Raw genomic sequence first — 17516 nt, 5'->3', positions numbered from 1 at the left:
TAAATGATGAGTTTCTGCTCAGTTAAGTGGGAAGTAGCTGGGAATTAGGTTGGGGTTGGTGAATAAAGGAAACAGAACCTTTACTTAGAACTAGAACTATTATAAAGTCCCAGGTGTTCATAGGCATGCCCTAGTTGCCCTGATTTTTCTCCCACAGGGTGTGATTTTAGACACAAAAATAGCATTTAGACCAATGAAAACTAGGTTTTAATATTTATATCAGAGGAGTTTGTTGATAAATTTCTCTTCTACTCCTCCCCTCATAGGCTCTTCCTGCATAACCTTCCAAGCTAGACTAGATTATAAATTGACATGCTTTTTACATTCATCTTGAATAACTTTCTTAAGGCAACTGGAACTATTCTAGCTCCCCAGAGGGTTTCACCAGATTCTCTCTTCCTGACACAGTCAATAGAGGCAGAGTCTCCTTGGCCAGGCCAAAGGGTGGCCTTGCAAAGGCAGCACACTGGGAGTGTGATTTGGGGGACACTGAAAGACCACTAGTCCAGAATAACTCTTCCAAGGCCACGTGAAGTCCCAGATGATCATAACCACTGCCTTGTAAGTCACTTGCTTCCATAGGCTCCTGGAAGGAATGACATTTTATTTATTTATTTATTTATTTATTTTTTATCCTCACCCGAGGACATTTTTCCAATTTTTGTACAAATAGAGTGGGAGGAAGAGAGAGAGAGAGAAATATCGACGTGAAAGGGACACATCGAGTGGCTGCCACCCGCACTACCAACCAGGGTCGGGGACAAACTGCAACCGAAGTACGTGCCCTTAGCAGGAACCGAACCCGGGTCTCTTCGGACCGCAGGCCGACGCTCTAACCGCTGAGCCAAACCGGCCAGGGCAGGAATGACATTTTATAATCAAATTTATATTTCATATTCTGCTAACTTCTAGGAAAATATGAGGTGGCCCATAATAAAAAATACATTTCTCCTAAGACCCTTAGTATAGAGGCCACAGAAAAGAAACAATAAATATTCCCCAAACCTAAACTGTGCTTACACATTAACTGAGCTCCAAGTTTCCTGAAGCCAGTCAAATGCAATTTTTATTATGATTCATTATATGTTTATCACCTGTTTAAAGAAAAGACACCAGTTTTTCAGGTGAGAGACATTTCCCTGATACTAAATTCTTTTTTTTTTTTTTTTTAATCCTCACCCGAGGACATTTTTCCATTTTTTGTTCAGGTAGAGTGGGAGGGAGAGAGAGGAACAGAGAGAGAGAGAAACATCGACGTGAAAAGGACACATCGAGTGGCTGCCACCCGCACGACCTACCAGGGCCGGGGACAAACTGCAACCGAGGTATGCGCCCTTAGTGGGAACCAAACCCGGGTCTCTCAGGACCACAGGCCAACGGTCTAACCGCTGAGCCAAACCGGCCAGGTCCCTGATACTAAATTCTTAAAAGTGACCCTTGTATGTAGGACACAGAAAAATGAATTTTTTTCCCAACAGTAATTTAGGAAAAGGTACAAAATCATTCTCCACATAGCCATTTATTATATTAACCTTTGATAAAGTCTGAGGTTTATAGTCTCAAAATAAAACTCAGTGAAACCACCAACACAATGCTTTAAAACATTTAACAGGCACAAATGCATTAACTCAATCTATGTAAGTAGATTAGCTCCAGGAATGCCTGGAGAAGAAGGGGCTCTACGGGAATATGACATAAAGAGCTAGAGTTTGATAGGAACTTGTGGCAATGAAGGCCAACCTGTGGGGTCAGCTGAGATATAGTGGGGTTGATGTTGGCAGTCGGACATGGGAAACTGATCATATTAAAGAAGAGAGAAGGGTAATTAGAAAAAGGGAAGGAGGAAGAAAAAAGGAAGTGAGAAGGTCAAAGAAACTATACTTCCTTGGTAACTTTGCCCATAGCCACCCTTAGAATAGGCAACACATTGATGACAGCATTTGACAGTTGACAGTAGAGGGTCAACCATCCTAATTCAAATGACTTTCATTTAGTTCTATTATGCATAAACATTTTTGGTGTGGGTAAAACATGACTCTGAAAGTGGTAAATGAAAACTGTTGTCTTCAGACTACTGAGACAGGAAAATTGTCCCAAAGCTTCCCGATTAACCCTTCTTTCTTTCATTGGAAGTATGAAAGTAGAGTTTTAGAGGTTTTTGTTTGTTTGTTTCAGAGATCATTCAAAATCCAGAAACAAACTAAAACTATCCAAAACGTTTGAAAAGTGAGCTTAGGTCCCTCCCATACTGCAATGTTGCGATTTTTCATTAGTATATTACTCAAGCAATGTTTGTTGGGGGCCCAAAAATATTAGAACTGGTTTCAAAAAATAGCATAAATTAAATACTGACTTCAAGGGACATGGAATTGATTTTTTCTAACTCAGAGTAAATTTTCCCTCTGCCCCTAAGTTTTGATAATGCTAAAATGTCAGTGAAACAGGTTTAGTTTGTACAGATTTAGCATAGACCCTTATTTTCTGTCCCCTTGCTCTCAAAGACAGCTGATTCCAGGAGCAGACAAGGACCCGTGGTTTTCAGGGTCCACTCCAACCTAAGTATTGTAATAACTGTAGAACTAAATTTTATGACCAACAGTTGATACACTGTTATTTGTGCATTAAAGTAAAATGGAAGGGGGGGGGGAATGGAGGGAGCTTTATCCTTTAATGTTTGTCTCTCTATTAGATGTAAATTAATCAATATCAAGGGACACATTTAATCCACCTTGGCATCCTCATTACTTAACACAATACCTTACAGGTGACATTTAAAACATATTTATTGAATGAATTCAAAATAAGACAAGTTTTTTTCAAAGTATAACCTCTAATACCCAGTAATTATTCACCCTGATACTGGATTTAAAGTGTTACTCTATCACAACTTTGGAAGACTCATAGTTCTAAGGAGGTACAAGAGGGGAGTCAAGGTTTTATCTCTGCATCTTCATCCCCTTTGCCATGCTGCCCCAGCAGCTGCTAATCTCATGTCAGCAGCTTCTTATTTGGCTCTGCAGATGATTAGGGAGTCTGTGTAATCTTATCTGGTAGAAATGATTGAGGCTGGGGAGATGACGTCATAACAGGTGCTGGCATTAGAAGGAAGTCTAGTCAAGTGCACAGGAAAGAAGGCATGACCAAGACAAGAGTGAGTGGCAAGGATGTTGGCATGCTCCTTTAGGTAGCACAGGAACAGAATAACCCCAGAAAAGCTCAAAGAATGAAGGCTTCCTCAATTTATAGATTCGATGCACTTACTATTAAAAAACCAACAGCATACTTCACAGATCTAGAACAAATACTCCAAAAGTTTATGTGGAACCAAAAAGGACCTTGAATAGCTGCAACAATCTTGAAAAAGAAGAACAAAATTGGAGGAATCACAATACCAGATATCAAATTATACTACAAAGCCATTGTAATCCAAACAGCCGGGTATTGGCATAAGAACAGGCATATAGATCAATGGAACACAGCAGAGAATCTAGAAATTGACCCAAGCCACTACACTTGATTAATATTTGACAGAGGAGTCAGGAGCATACAATAGAGTAAAGACAGTCTCTTCAATAAATAGTATTGGGAAAACTAGACAGGTACATGCAAAAAATATTAAATTAGATCACCAACTTACACCATACACAAGAATAAACTCAAAATGGATAAAAGACTTAAGTGTAAGTCATGAAACCATAAAAATCCTAGAATAAAATGTAGGCAGCAAAATCTCAGCTACCTTATGCAGCAGAAATTTCACAGATACATTGCCTAGGGCAAGAGAAACAAAGGAAAAAAATAAACAAATGGAACATCAACATAAAAAGCTTCGCACAGCAAAAGAAACCAGTATCAAAATGAAAAGGGAACCCACTGTATGGGAGAACACATTTGCCAATGATATATTTGATAAGGGGTTAATTTCCAAAATATATATGAAGTACTGATACAACTCAACAAAAGAAAAACAAACAATCCAATTAAAAAATGGGCAGGGGCCCTGGCCAGTTTGGCTCAGCAGTTAGAGCATCGACCCACGGACCTACGAGTCACGAGTTTGTTTCTGGTCAAGGGCATGTACCTTGGTTGCAGTTCATTCCTGGCCCTGGTCAGGTCATGTGGAAGGCAGCCGGTTGATGTGTCTCTCTCATGTCACTGTTTCTCTCTCCCTCCCTCTCTCTTCCTCCCTTCCACTCTATCTGATGATAAATAGAAAAATATCCTCAGGTGAGGATTAAAAAAAACTAAACAGGCAGGGGACTTGAATAGACACTTCTCCAAAGAGGACGTATAGATGGCCAACAGATATATGAAAAATGCTCAATGTCACTAATCATTAGAGAGATGAAAATTAAAATGACTATGAGGTATCACCTCACACTTGCCATCAACAAATCAACAAACAACAAGTCCTAGCAAGGATATAGAGAAAAGGGAACCCTAGTACACTGCTGGTAGAAATGCAAACTGGTGTAGCCACCATGAAAAACAGTATGGAGTTTCCTCTAAAAATTAAAAATGAAACTGCCATTTGACTCAGTGATCCCAATTCTAGGAATATATCCTGAGAAGCCTGAAACACCAATCAGAAAGAATATATGCACCCCTATGTTCATAGCAGCACTATTTACAATAGCTAAGATCTGGAAACAGCCCAAGTGTTCATCAGTAGATGAGAGGATAAAATAGCTATGGTACATTTACACAATGAAATACTATGCAGCTATAAAAAAGAAGGCTCTCTTACTCTTTGAAACAGCATGGATGGACCTGGAGAGTATTATGCTAAGCATCATAAGCCAGTCAGAGAAATACAAGTATCACATGATCTCACTTATATATGGAATCTAACGAACAAAATAGAGCCAGAGACTTGGAAGCAGGGAACAGACTGATGAACCTAGGGGGGAGAGGGGCAGGGGGTGGGGTTGGGGTGGGGTGGGGTGGGAAGAGATTAACCAAAGAATGTATATGCACATATGCATAGCCAATGGACACAGACAATAGTGCAGTGAAGGCACGGAGGGGGTGGAGGAGGTCAATGAGGAAAAAAAGGGGGACATCTGTAATACTTCCAACAATAAAAATAAATTTAGAAAATAATAATAAAATAAAATAAAAAAGAATCAAGGCTTCCTCACAATTTCTGCCCTTGGGTAATCCCAAAGGATGCAAGTTTCTTCTTTACTTATCACTGGAATCATGGTTTCTTCTCTATATTTCTCTAGTCGTAAAAGCTCCATAAGATACTTAAGCACACAATTTTAATAAAAATTAAATACATTTCATATATATAAATAAAAATTAAAATATAAGAGAATGGTAAACAGTTTTTACTAATTAAATGATTCCAAACACTTGATCCCACTTAACTGAACTTGGCCTGTGCTTTTGGTAGAACTCACTTATACATCACTGCTACCTTTCCCATAGCCACCCTGCTCTGAGAATATTTCACCGAGGGCTCTGTGGCTCACTGCGGAAATGAGACTGCCTTCCTCTCTTCCTTTGCAGCTGAAACAATTACTGATTCTCTTAGCTTACTAATAACTACTTGGAATTTTGCACACAGAATTTTTGGGGAAATTCTACCCATACCAATGCCTTCTCCTGTGGTTCCTCTGAAATTCTCCTATTCTTTATCTGAATGCCCCAAATTTCCTAAGAACTCCAGACTTAACTCATCTTACCTGACGAATGTTAACATATTTAGTGGAGGACTTTAGCCCACTCACATCTATTTTAACCACTAGTATATTTAGTCACATTTCTGGCTTTTTATTTTAAATTCTGTTTTTCATGATTTCCTATTTGCTCTTGTTTCTCCTTCATTCTGACTTGTACTGGAGGACCAAGTTTTTTTTTCTTCCCTCCACAGCAGGGGCACATTTTCTGTTATGGGCCATTTAATAAATATTTTAGCCCCTGTAGCCATGCAGTTTCTGTTACAACTCCTTGATGCTGATAATAATAGTGTGGAAGCAGCCAGAGACAATACATAAATGAATGAACATGGCTATGTTTCAATAAAACTTTGTTTATAAAAAAAGGAGCAGACCAGATTTGACCTGTGGCCACAATTTACCAATCCTTATTGTAGAGGATTAGAAGTTTTACATCCTTCTTTTATTTTTAAAATTTTTGTATTTATTGATTTTTGAGAGAAAGAGAGAGGAAAAAAATCCATCAATTTGTTGTTCCACTTATTCATGCATTCATTGGTTGACGGGGTCAAACCCGCAACTTGGCGATACTCTAACAACTGAGCTACCTGTCCAGGGCACATCTTTCCTTGTTAACAAACATGCTTTTCATTAATAGAATGTACATTCAATTTTTATGACAGAAAATCTGAACAATATGACTTAAACAAAACAATTCATTTTTCTGATTATATATGAGTAGTCAGCGGCTGCTTTGACACCACCACAGTATCAGGACCCAGAATTCTATCTAATTGGTTCTCATCACTAAGCTGTCATCTGTACCTACCTCCTCATCCACATTTCAGCCCGTGGAGAGGGGGAAGGAGACCTGGACAGGATGGACATAGCCTGGAAGATGCAGTCATCACTTTTCCCATGTCCCTTTTATCAGAAGTTCATCAGAAGTTACACCTGGCTTATAAAGGAGCCTGGAATATGTCGACAAACTGGGAAGCCATGTACCCAACTACAAATCTATGACTAAGAAGATGGTGCAGATAGATACTGGGAAGCATCTGGCAGTCTCCGAGACAATTAAAACTTTGATTTCCTGATTTGTTTCAAAGATTCATTAAAAGCTATAACCCCTCATCCAATCAAAACAAAATCTTTAAAATATATTTATTTACGTAGCACATTTCAAACCCAGTTATGTCTTTATTGCTGTCATCTCCCTACAGTCATGTTCTTCTAACTCCCATTTGAGTTTATGGTGCTCACACCCCCTTATTTAATCGATGTGACTGTTTCACCAATGATCAGTTTCTAAGACCTGACCTCCAAACTTTCAGGACAATTATTCTACATCTTTTTCTCCTTTTTTTCATTGAGAAAGAACAAGCAGCACATGGGAAAGTCTCGATATTTTTACTTAGAAAGACCTGAGTTTTAATTACTGCCATATACACAAGAGTTTTTGTTTAGTGTGGACAACATTAAATAAGATATCTGCTCATGTGACATGACACTAAGTGAAGGAACAGCCCTCCACAGACAACATGCCAGTGAAATACTTCCCTGCTATTATAACTGTTCAGAGGACCTTAGTCATCATCCCCCCTTATGAATAATTTTCCATTGGTATGCATGGGTGTCTGACAGTTTGTTTACACTCACATTGGAAGAAAAGCCAAAGTTATTTGGCTTGCAGTAAAAAACTGCCTCTATTTTTGCTTTGCAGTGCTCTCACTCAATGCATTTTAATGAGTTTTTAACAATGCATGAATTTGAGTCAGAGGACCTAGAGGAAAAGCTGGGATGACACACACTTATTACAGGATATAAAGGGATGAGACGTCATCTATTGTTTGCCATGCCAACAACCCTTAAATTAATGCCCTTTCTCCTTTGGAACGGAATTGTTCTCGTTACAGTGGCTGGGCATAAGCAACTTGGCATAATTTGGTGTTTTCCTTTAAGTTTTAAATCTGAAGTCATGCTTGAGTTAATCTCCAAGTTCTATCTCACCCAGATTTTATCAACTTTCCTTAGGGTTCTGGCTTTGGAAGGCTTCTTCCCTACATGGCAAGTAGATGTTTGCAATTCACTGCTTGGAGGTAAATCTTGACCCAAGTAAAGGCAGACAGGAATGAAATACTGCTTTCTTTAGAGGCTAAAATCATCTCTTTTTCTGCACACTATCCTCTTGCTCTTTGGCTGATGATATTGAATCAACAATGAAACAAACTAAAATTTAAAAGCATTGAAATAATTAATTTTTTCATTAGTGAAAAAATAATCTGGACTCTCTTATGTAAGTATTGTTGAGTAGCCCCTATATCAGGGACAAATCAGTATATTTAAGTTACCTGCAGTTTCTTTCTGTTGCTGGAGGTAGAGTCTGAATTTTAAGTTGCCGAAACTGAAAAACTGCCATCTGGGAGTCCATAACTAATTTCTGCATGTTGAAATGAAAATTGGAATCTATTCTGTGGACAAGCCCTTTTCATTACTAGTAGATGTAAAGCAAAAACTCTATATTAATTTTAGGAAATCCCTGAGCCACTGAATTAACACATGTGTAGACACCTCAGACAGAGATGTTTTTATTCAGTTTAGAAATAGGAACTGGATATGTCTTTAGAAGACTGTGTCCTTGCAGAAAAAAAAAAAAAAGTCTTTTTCCTAAATATGTATTTGAACTGTACTGAATGTGTCCCAAAATGGTAGTTATTAAGGACTGAACAACCCAGACTTTGGTTAATATGTTGCCCATTAATTACTGGGATTACCTTGTAGTAGAAGGTGTGGGGTATCAGACCACATTTAGTTTTCCACCTGTGTGTCAGACTGGAATGGGAAAGAGAGAGGTGGGCTTTGGACTGAGAAAGGACAACTCTCTCTCTCTGAATGACTGAAAGAGGTGGAAAACTAGCTCCTGGGAGAAAGAACATGGTATGTGCTATTTGTGAGCGTAGGCAGGTGTCTGCATATAGTGACAGATCAGGAGGAATGACCTGTATGGGATCTCTGTGAAGGGGCATGGTCCATCGGCTATACTTAACTATTTTAGCCCAGAATTTCCCAAACTTATTCAAATATGTCATATAACACTTTATAATATGCCATAGGATACTTATCTGAAGAATACACTAGAAGAAATGGTATCGGCCAGACTTCTGCCTAGGATGTATTGGAATCACCCAGATGGCTTGTTGGAACACAAACTGCTGTCCCCATTCCCAAAGTTTCAGCTTCAGTAGGTCTGGGGTGGCTCTGGAAGATTTGCAATTCTAACAAGTTCCCGGATGCATGCTGGTCCAGGAATCACATTTACAGAATGAATCACAGACTAAAATAGTCTGTTTTATTCTTTCTCTTTCTGGAGTAACACAAATAAAATCAAGTAGTCATTGAAATAAAAGCCAAATGTGAAAAGCCCAAAGCTAACATCATACTTGGTGGTAAAAAACTGAAAGCTCTTCCTTTAAGGTCAGGAATAAGGCAAAGATTCCCATTCTTGACATTTCTTTTCAACGTAGTACTGGAAGTCCCAGCCCGAGCAATTAAGCAAGTAAAAGAAAAGACATTCAAATCAGAAGGGAAGAAGTAAAATTGTCCTTGTTTGCAGATGACCTGATCTTATTATAGATAACCCTAAAGACTCCACAGGAAAACTGTTACAACTAATTAACTAATTCAGTAAAGTTGCAGGATACAAAATACAGCTGTATTTTTATATACTAACAACAAAAATCTGAAAAGGAAATTTTTAAAAATCACATTTACAATAGTACCAAAAAGAATAAAACATCTATAAATAAATTTAACCAAGGAGGTAACAAACTTGTATACTGAAACGACAGAACATGGATGAAAGAAGTGAAAGACACAACTGAGACATCCTGTATTCGTGAATTAGAAGATTTAATATTATTAGAACGCCCAGGCTATTCAAAGAAATTTACAGATTCATTGCAATCCCTATTGAAAATCCACTGACATTTTTCACAGAAATAGGAAAAAACAATTCTATAAATTATATGGAACCACAAAAAGCCATAAATAGCCAAATAAATCTTGAGGAAGAACAAAACCAGAGCCATCTAACTTCCTGATTTCAAAATGTAAATTCAAACCTACCATATTCAAAACAAAATACTAGCACCCTGGCCAGTTGGGCTCAGTGGTTAGAGCGTCGGCCTGCGGTCCACAGAGAGACCCAGATTCAGTTCCCACGAAGGGCACGTACCTCAGTTGCAGTTTGTCCCCGGCCCTGGTTAGGTCGTGTGGGAGGCAGCCACTTGATGTGTCCCTTTCACATCGATGTTTTTCTCTCTCTCTTCCTCTCTCTCCCTCTCACTCTATCTGAACAAAAAATGGAAAAATGTCCTCAGGTGAGGATTAAAAAAAACAACAACAATATACTAGCATAAAGGCAGACATATAGACCAATGGAACAGAATAGAGAGCCTAGAAATAAATCTAAACATATATGGTCAGTTTAACTTCTACAAGAGTACCAAGAGTACACAGTGGAGAAAGAGTAGTCTCTTCAACAAATGGCTTCAGGAAAACTGGATATCCACATCCAGAAGAATGAAATTGGACCCTTATTTTAACCACACAAAAATTAACTCACATGGGATAAAGATTAAATGTAAGATCTGAAACTGTAAAACTTCTAGAAGAAAACATGGGGGAAACTTCATGACATTGGTCTATGCAATCATTTCATGGATATGACACCAAAAGCACAGGCAACAAAAACAGAAATAAACCAGTGGGATTACATCAAACTGAAACTCTTCTGCACAGCAAAGGAAACAATCAACAGAGTGAAAAAGGCAATGTATGAAATGGGAGAAAATACGTATAAACCATATATTTGATGAAGGGTTCATCTCCAAAGTATATAAGAAACTCCTATAACTCAATAGCAAAAAAATCCAAAAATAAAAATTCCAAATACCCCAATTTTAAAAATGGGCTAAAGATTTGAATAGACATTTCTCCATAGATGACATATAAATGGCCAACAAGTATATAAAAATTGTATTAAGAGGGTAGACTGCCCTGGCCAGTTTGGCTCAGCGGTTAGAGCGTCGGCCTACAGTCTGGAGAAACCCGGGTTCGGTTCCCGCTAAGGGCACGCACTTCGGTTGCAGTTTGTCCCCGGCCCTGGTTGGTTGTGTGGGTGGCAGCCACTCGATGTGTCCCTTCACATCGATGTTTCTATCTCTCTCTCCCTTCCTCTCTCTCCCTCCCACTCTATCTGTACAAAAAATGGAAAAATATCCTCGGGTGAGGATAAAAAAAAAAAAAAAGAGGGTAGACTTATGCCCTGGCTGGTTTGGCTCAGCCGTTAGAGCATCAGCCGGCAGTCCAGAGAGACCAGGGTTTGGTTCCCGCTAAGGGTACTACCTCGGTTGCAGTTTGTCCCCGGCCCTGGTTGGGTCGTGCGGGAGGCAGCCACTTGATGTGTCTCTCTCACATCAATGTTTCTCTCTGTCTCTCTCTTCCTCTCTCTCCCTCCCACTCTATCTGAACAAAATATGGAAAAATGTCCTTGGGTGAGGATAAAAAAAAAAAAAAGAGGGTAGATTTATGTTAAATGTTCTTACCTCAATAACATAAAACTAAGAGAAAATATATAGTCATTGAATTCATACCATGAGTAGGGTATGAAACTCCCAGGCACACTGACGAAGAAGCTCCTAGAGACAAAGATTTAAACTAGTCACACCTCAGTTATGGCAAGGTCATTTTAAAAATCAGCAAGCACTTATTATGTTATAGCTTCCTGGCTATTTTGACCCTTTTACAACTTAATTGTGTTTTTGTTTTAAGTATAAAATAATTGAAAGGAATTTTACTCATTAATATTAGCTATAGTAAAGTCTCTGCAGTCTTGCCACCTCAAAAGCCATTTGGGCATGCCGGTTTATGTTATCACAGCAGTTCGACATCTAGTCAATTAAATCTGAAGAAACCCACTTAGTCATTAGGCGATTTGGAATGTAGAACAATAAACAACTGGTTCTGTTGATTGCTTTGGCTGAATTGATTAAATGCCTCAGAGAAATAGAACAAACACTTCAGTATGACAGCTTTACATTTCTGCTTTCCAATAATTATAGTCTCTGTTGAGCCAATACAGTACTTCCAAAGGAAAAACTGAAATTTCTAAATTGGCGTCTCATTTGCAATATATTATTATCTTCATTATATTTACCTGAAATAGAGAATTAGCAAAAACAAAACCAAAGTGGAGCAGAATAGATGAGCTGACTCTCCCCAGCCAGAGTTCATCTAGAGAAGTTAAATATGCACACAATGGCTATTTCTATCTCTGTGATGCAATTAGAAAGTGATATGCATTATCAGCCCGTAGACTCAAATGTGCTTCACTCCAAGTTGCTTTAGGCATTGCCTCTTGGCACATCTGCCTGCTGTGATGAACTTTAAGAAAATGTCAAGGTCACTCATTCTGTGTTTCAAAGACTTAGGGAACCATTCATCTATCCACCTTCTTATAATGTGCATCTTAATGACTTTGGCAGCCATGAACTTGTGCTGCTCAGGCATGCGCTGTGATGACAATAACCAAGGTCATGGTAGCTGCCCCTCTGAATGGATCACCGCATTTACACCAACGTTAAAACTCCCACAGGTTTCTCCCAGTCAATGACTGAGCATGATTTAAGTACACATGTGACCCTATTCCTGGGCAGCATGACTCTTTCAATGGGAAACTTGGCTCGAAATGAGGACTCCCCATTGCCTTGGCTGAACCTCTCTTGGAACTGCACTGTAGTCTGAGACTATTATTACCCAATCTTCCTTCCCTCTCTGCTTTGAAGGGGTCAGACCTTTGTTTTTCTCTGAGGGCTCTTTCTGCCTACTCGTGCTCTCTCCCCCTTTATCCACCATAGCTGTTACTCTCTCTTGCACATCTAACTCCATCTTGACATCTGCTCCTTGGAGGACCGAAAACTCATAATGACCGTTATTTTGTACTATCTCATAAAGCAAAATCAAGGTAACCTGTGGTGAATGAATTTTAAAAATGGGAAAAATAATGCTGGACCTAGAGTAAAGAATTAAAATCAGGGTCACAAATGAGCTATAATCTGGTTTCTCTTGATATGCACCCTCTATTATTCAAAGACTGATGCAGAGATATTGAAAACTATCATTTATATGAAATTTAAAGCATTTGATTAACTAATATATTTTATATCATCTTACTTATTTCTGCTTAGAAGTTTTCCCTATTGAAAAATCATTATGAAAAGTATAGAATATTAAAATATAAAATAAAAAGCACCACTTAGTTCCAACACCAAAGATACTATGATAATCATAGTTACCATTTTACTATGCTTTTGTCTGTATTTTTTCTATGTAAACAGTCTGAGCCGGTGGGAGATCACATCCACAACACAAGGCCAATGTAGAGCAAAAGGGCTTTATTGCATGCGCCTGGGTGCAGGTGGGCTGAGCCAAAAAGGGTTCAGCCTCCAATCAGGGTTGGGGTGTCAGTTATATACTCCACTTTTAGCTTCCTGCAGTTCCTGCTGATGTACTCTGTCTGGCCCATTGTCCACTTTGCAGTAGGACTGATTGGTATCTCATCCAGCATCTGTTGGGTGATTCATTGCCTTTTGGATAATCCAGATAATCCTTATCCGTACTCAACAGAAAGCTGAGCAAAGGTTATACAAGCAACACATTTTTCACAGTTTCTGCCTTTTGCAAGCTTTTACCTTTACCCTTTAAAATGTTACTAGCCTTTTCACTATGTATATATTTTTATGTCTACACAGGTGAAATAATAATATATACATAAATTTAGTACCCTGCTTTTCCCCATGGTATTAATTTTTTTATAGAATACTTTTTTTATTGATTGGGTATTTGTTTTGTTTTGTTTTGTTTTGTTTTGTTTTGTTTTGTTTAAGAGAGAAAGGAAGTGAAAGGGAGAGATAGAAGCATCGATGTAAGGGAGAAACATCAATTGGCTGCCTCCTGTATGCCCCTACTGGGGATCAAGTCCACAACCCAGGCATGTGCTCTGACCAGGAATCTAACCGGGGACATCTCAGTCCATGGGATGACGCTCGATCCACTGAGCCACACCAACCAGGCTAGAATACTTTTAATGGCTGCACAATATTTCATTGTGCATTATCCTATCATTCCATTATTCTCTTATTTACTTAACTATTCCCTTATTCTTGGAATTCAAATTTCTAATTTCCTGACTATTAAAATCAGCCTATAATGAATACCCTTATTCAAAAAACGTTAGTCTGCATTTTGGGATTTTTTCCTTTATATAGATTCTTAGAAGTCCATCCTAGCTTCCTGATAAGACTGCAGCTTGAGAAGAATCAACAGGCTTACTCCCCGCATCCACACAGCATGTGAGAAGGACACGAGACTAGCTGTCAGAAGACGCACTATCCACTAACTAGCTGAGTGTCCTATACAAACAAGTCTCTTTATCTCAGAGTCCATGAGTATAAATCAGAGCTGAATTAAATTATCCTTACCATCCCACTCATGTTTAACATTCCTTAAACATTGTTTAGTGAACCTAGTTCCTATCCAGTGACATAATTTTTTTTATACCTTTAGGGCTGTGTAGACACAAAGGAACACCACTGGTAATGGATCCTAGGATATTACTGTATTATTCTCTCTACACCACAGAGAATACTCAACATTACATAGGAATATGGTTGGTCCTTTGAGTCTCTTCTCTTTAACTCATATAACTTATTGTCTATGTATTTTTAAATTACTCTTGGCTTCTAAGTATTAAAAGTATATTATAGCTACGCAAACCTGCTCACTGAGCCTTCTAATATTAACTCAAGGCAAAATATTGTTTACTTGTGAGATATTAAAATATCTCATTTAGAATTTTTTATTTGTGTTTCCTGAATTTACATCTGGCTCAGACTTCTCTGGGCATGACCTTGTGCTAGGGTCTGGATTACAAAGGCTTCATTTTTATGTTGTGGAATTTCTCACTGGAAAACCACAACACTGAGGACAAAGGAGCATCTAAACAACCAGTCTGATTCTCAGTGCCTGCCAGGGGCTGAGGGTCTCTCAATAGGGGTCAGGAAAGGACTATGAGGAATTCTGGGTTTGGAGAGGCTGGAACCTGTACAATACTGGGCTCCCCCTAGAAAAGATATGTGAAGGAAACAGGATTCCAGAAGCTTTTCAAATGAAGTGGCAAGGCTTAGGGTCTGCCAGAGAAAGAATAATTCAAGATCTGGGATGTAAATTGGGAAAGATAAAGGTAGAAACAGAACCATTTAACGTTTTACAGATTAAAAATAAGATGCAGGAATGATAATAACTTAAGAAAGGCAAGTCTTGGCAAGTGGCAGTGCAAACAAGCGATGGGAGTCAGTGCAGAGACCAGCAGCTAATCAGTTACTCACTTGGTAGGAGTCTGTGATGCGCAGGAATTGAAATTTGCAGAGAATGAAGCAAATGGCCAAGCATGCTGAGAAGGTGGTAGCCTCTGAAAGCTATCTACAAATGGTTGGAAATCCTGCCAGGAGAAATTCTTGAGGGAGAAAAAGAGGACATGAGGTCAGCCACCTACAAGAGCCTGTCATAGTTTGAAGCACAGGCTCAGAAACATAAGTATGTTTGAGTCTCAAGAGTGGGAATAACTCCAGAGGACTATGCTCGAGATTCTAGTGATTCTGCTTAGGGATGAGCCACACCCTCTGAGAACCTTGAACCTACTTCTGTCACTCTCCTTCAGCCCTTAACCTGATGGGTCTGTCCCCACCTCCAATTCTATCCTCTTCTATCCTCAATTCTATCACTTCTCTCCTCAAGCCTTGGAGTTCCTCCTCCTCCTTCTGGCATCCATCACTAGCATCTCATGACTCCTCCTATACCTCTTCATTCAACTGTACTGCCTCCTGGGCCATTTCACCTGCCCTTCATTTCAATCCAGCTGACTTTTCCCCACCAAATGCTACAGTGGGGCCTCCACCAGATATTTACATGAAGGCCTTTGGACCCTCTAACCATCATGGCAGCCAAGATTTGGGCATTCCACCCTCTATGGGAGTACAGCTGAATTTGAAGAGACCATAAAGTGAGACAGAGCAATTTCCAGCAATTCATTTCCAAAGCCATATCTGGAGCCAGTGCAGTGGATGACAGGGACTCAATTGAGATGCTGCTCCCAGCCATTCCTGTTATCCAGTAGTCTCAGGCTGTCAATGAGGAGTGTTACTGTGGCCTCATGTCCTCTTTTAAAAGCTGTCTTTATGGCACTGAAGCCAAGTCCTACGTATGGCTGCCAGCAAGAGCACTTCCAAAAAAAAAGGCATCTGTCCCAAGAGAGGTCACCCAGCTGGTGTTCTAGCCAGGAGAGCAGCAGGATGCACCGGGACCTGTTTCATCATGAAGATCAGCATGATCGTTATTTCCAAGAAAGGAACCAAGAGCATGACAGATACCAGAATAGAGAATGGGACCTGCAACTACTGAGAAAGGAGTCTGGTTGGAAGCAAATGTTTTTAATGGACTTGCATCACTCACCTTCATCAGGACTAGAGGACACAGGTTGTTCCTCCCCTTCTCCTTCCTCCAAACCCATAACTCCCTTTAGACACCCTGGGAATACCTTCTACCCCAAAGGATTGAAAATTTCCTGGCATCCCTCCCAATCTCACACATCCTATTTGCCAGTGGAAAGAACCTATCAAACAGAATGTAAGACAAAAAAAGGATGATTAGGTTAAAACTAAAAATTTTTTTTTTTTAAGTCGGTAAAACTAATATATTATAACCAGGGACATCTTATCACAATTGGGCAATAAAGCTATTTGCAAAGCAGCAATTACTATAAAAGTAACTGGGTAAGAAAGTGTTCATCATGGGAAGGCCTCTGAAATGGAAGGCAAAGCTTTATTATTTGACCTGGATACTAGTTACATTTACAAAAATTCATGTTGTACATTGTTTTGTGTAATTTTCTATATCGTTATATATATTCCAATACAATTGTTTTAAAAGAGAGAATGATACCTAGAAGATACAAGAACTAAATATAATATGTGGACCTTGCTTTGGTCCTGATTTGAGCAAACCAATTAGAGAATATTTTTGAAGTAATGAGAAAAAATTAGAATGATGATTAGATCTTTAATGATATTTAGGAATTATTAACTTTATTTTTTTTTGTTGTTGTTCTTTATTTATTTATTTTTTTATTTCATTTTATTTTTTTTAATTTTTTTTACTTTTCCACATCTTTATTGTTGGATGTAAAATGTATTACAGATGTTCCACATTTTTCCCCCATTGACCCCCTCCTCCCCACTCCCGCCCCCCTCCCACCTTTTCCCAAACTATTGTCCGTGTCCATTGGTTATGCATATAAGTTCTTTGGTTTATTTCTTCCCACCCCCCCAACCCCTTTCCCTTTGAGGTTTGTCAGTCTAGCAGTGAATTTGTGCTTCTTAATCCCTTCACCTTTTTCATCCATTCCCCCAACCCCTTTCCCAACTGGCAACCAACAAAATGTTCTCTGTATCTATGAGAATGTTCCTGTTCTTCCTGTTCATTTTGTTTGTAGATTCCATTGTTGATAGATATGTATTCATTGCCATTTTGTTTGTTCATACATTTTATCTTTTTCTTTAAAAAGACCCTTCATCATTTCATATAATAACGGTTTGGTAGTGATGAACTCCTTTAACTTTTTCTTGTCTGGGAAAGTTTTTATATGTCCATCGATTCTAAATGACAGCTTTGCAGGATAGAGTAATTTTGGTTGTAGGTTCTTGGTTTTCATCACTCTGAATATTTCTTGCCACTCCC

The 17516-nt window shown here is 38.9% G+C and overlaps 1 pseudogene; it reads left to right on the top strand.

Annotated features, from left to right (window-relative positions):
• Positions 1-12210: 12210 nt before the first annotated feature.
• Positions 12211-16426, top strand: LOC118623359 (annotated as a pseudogene).
• The last annotated feature ends 1090 nt before the right edge of the window (positions 16427-17516 follow it).

Source organism: Molossus molossus, unplaced genomic scaffold (genome assembly GCF_014108415.1).
Source record: "Molossus molossus isolate mMolMol1 unplaced genomic scaffold, mMolMol1.p scaffold_m16_p_1, whole genome shotgun sequence".
Lineage (NCBI taxonomy): Eukaryota > Metazoa > Chordata > Mammalia > Chiroptera > Molossidae > Molossus > Molossus molossus.
The sequence above is the reverse complement of the archived record's forward strand: the minus strand, read 5'-3'. Positions and strand labels throughout refer to the sequence as shown.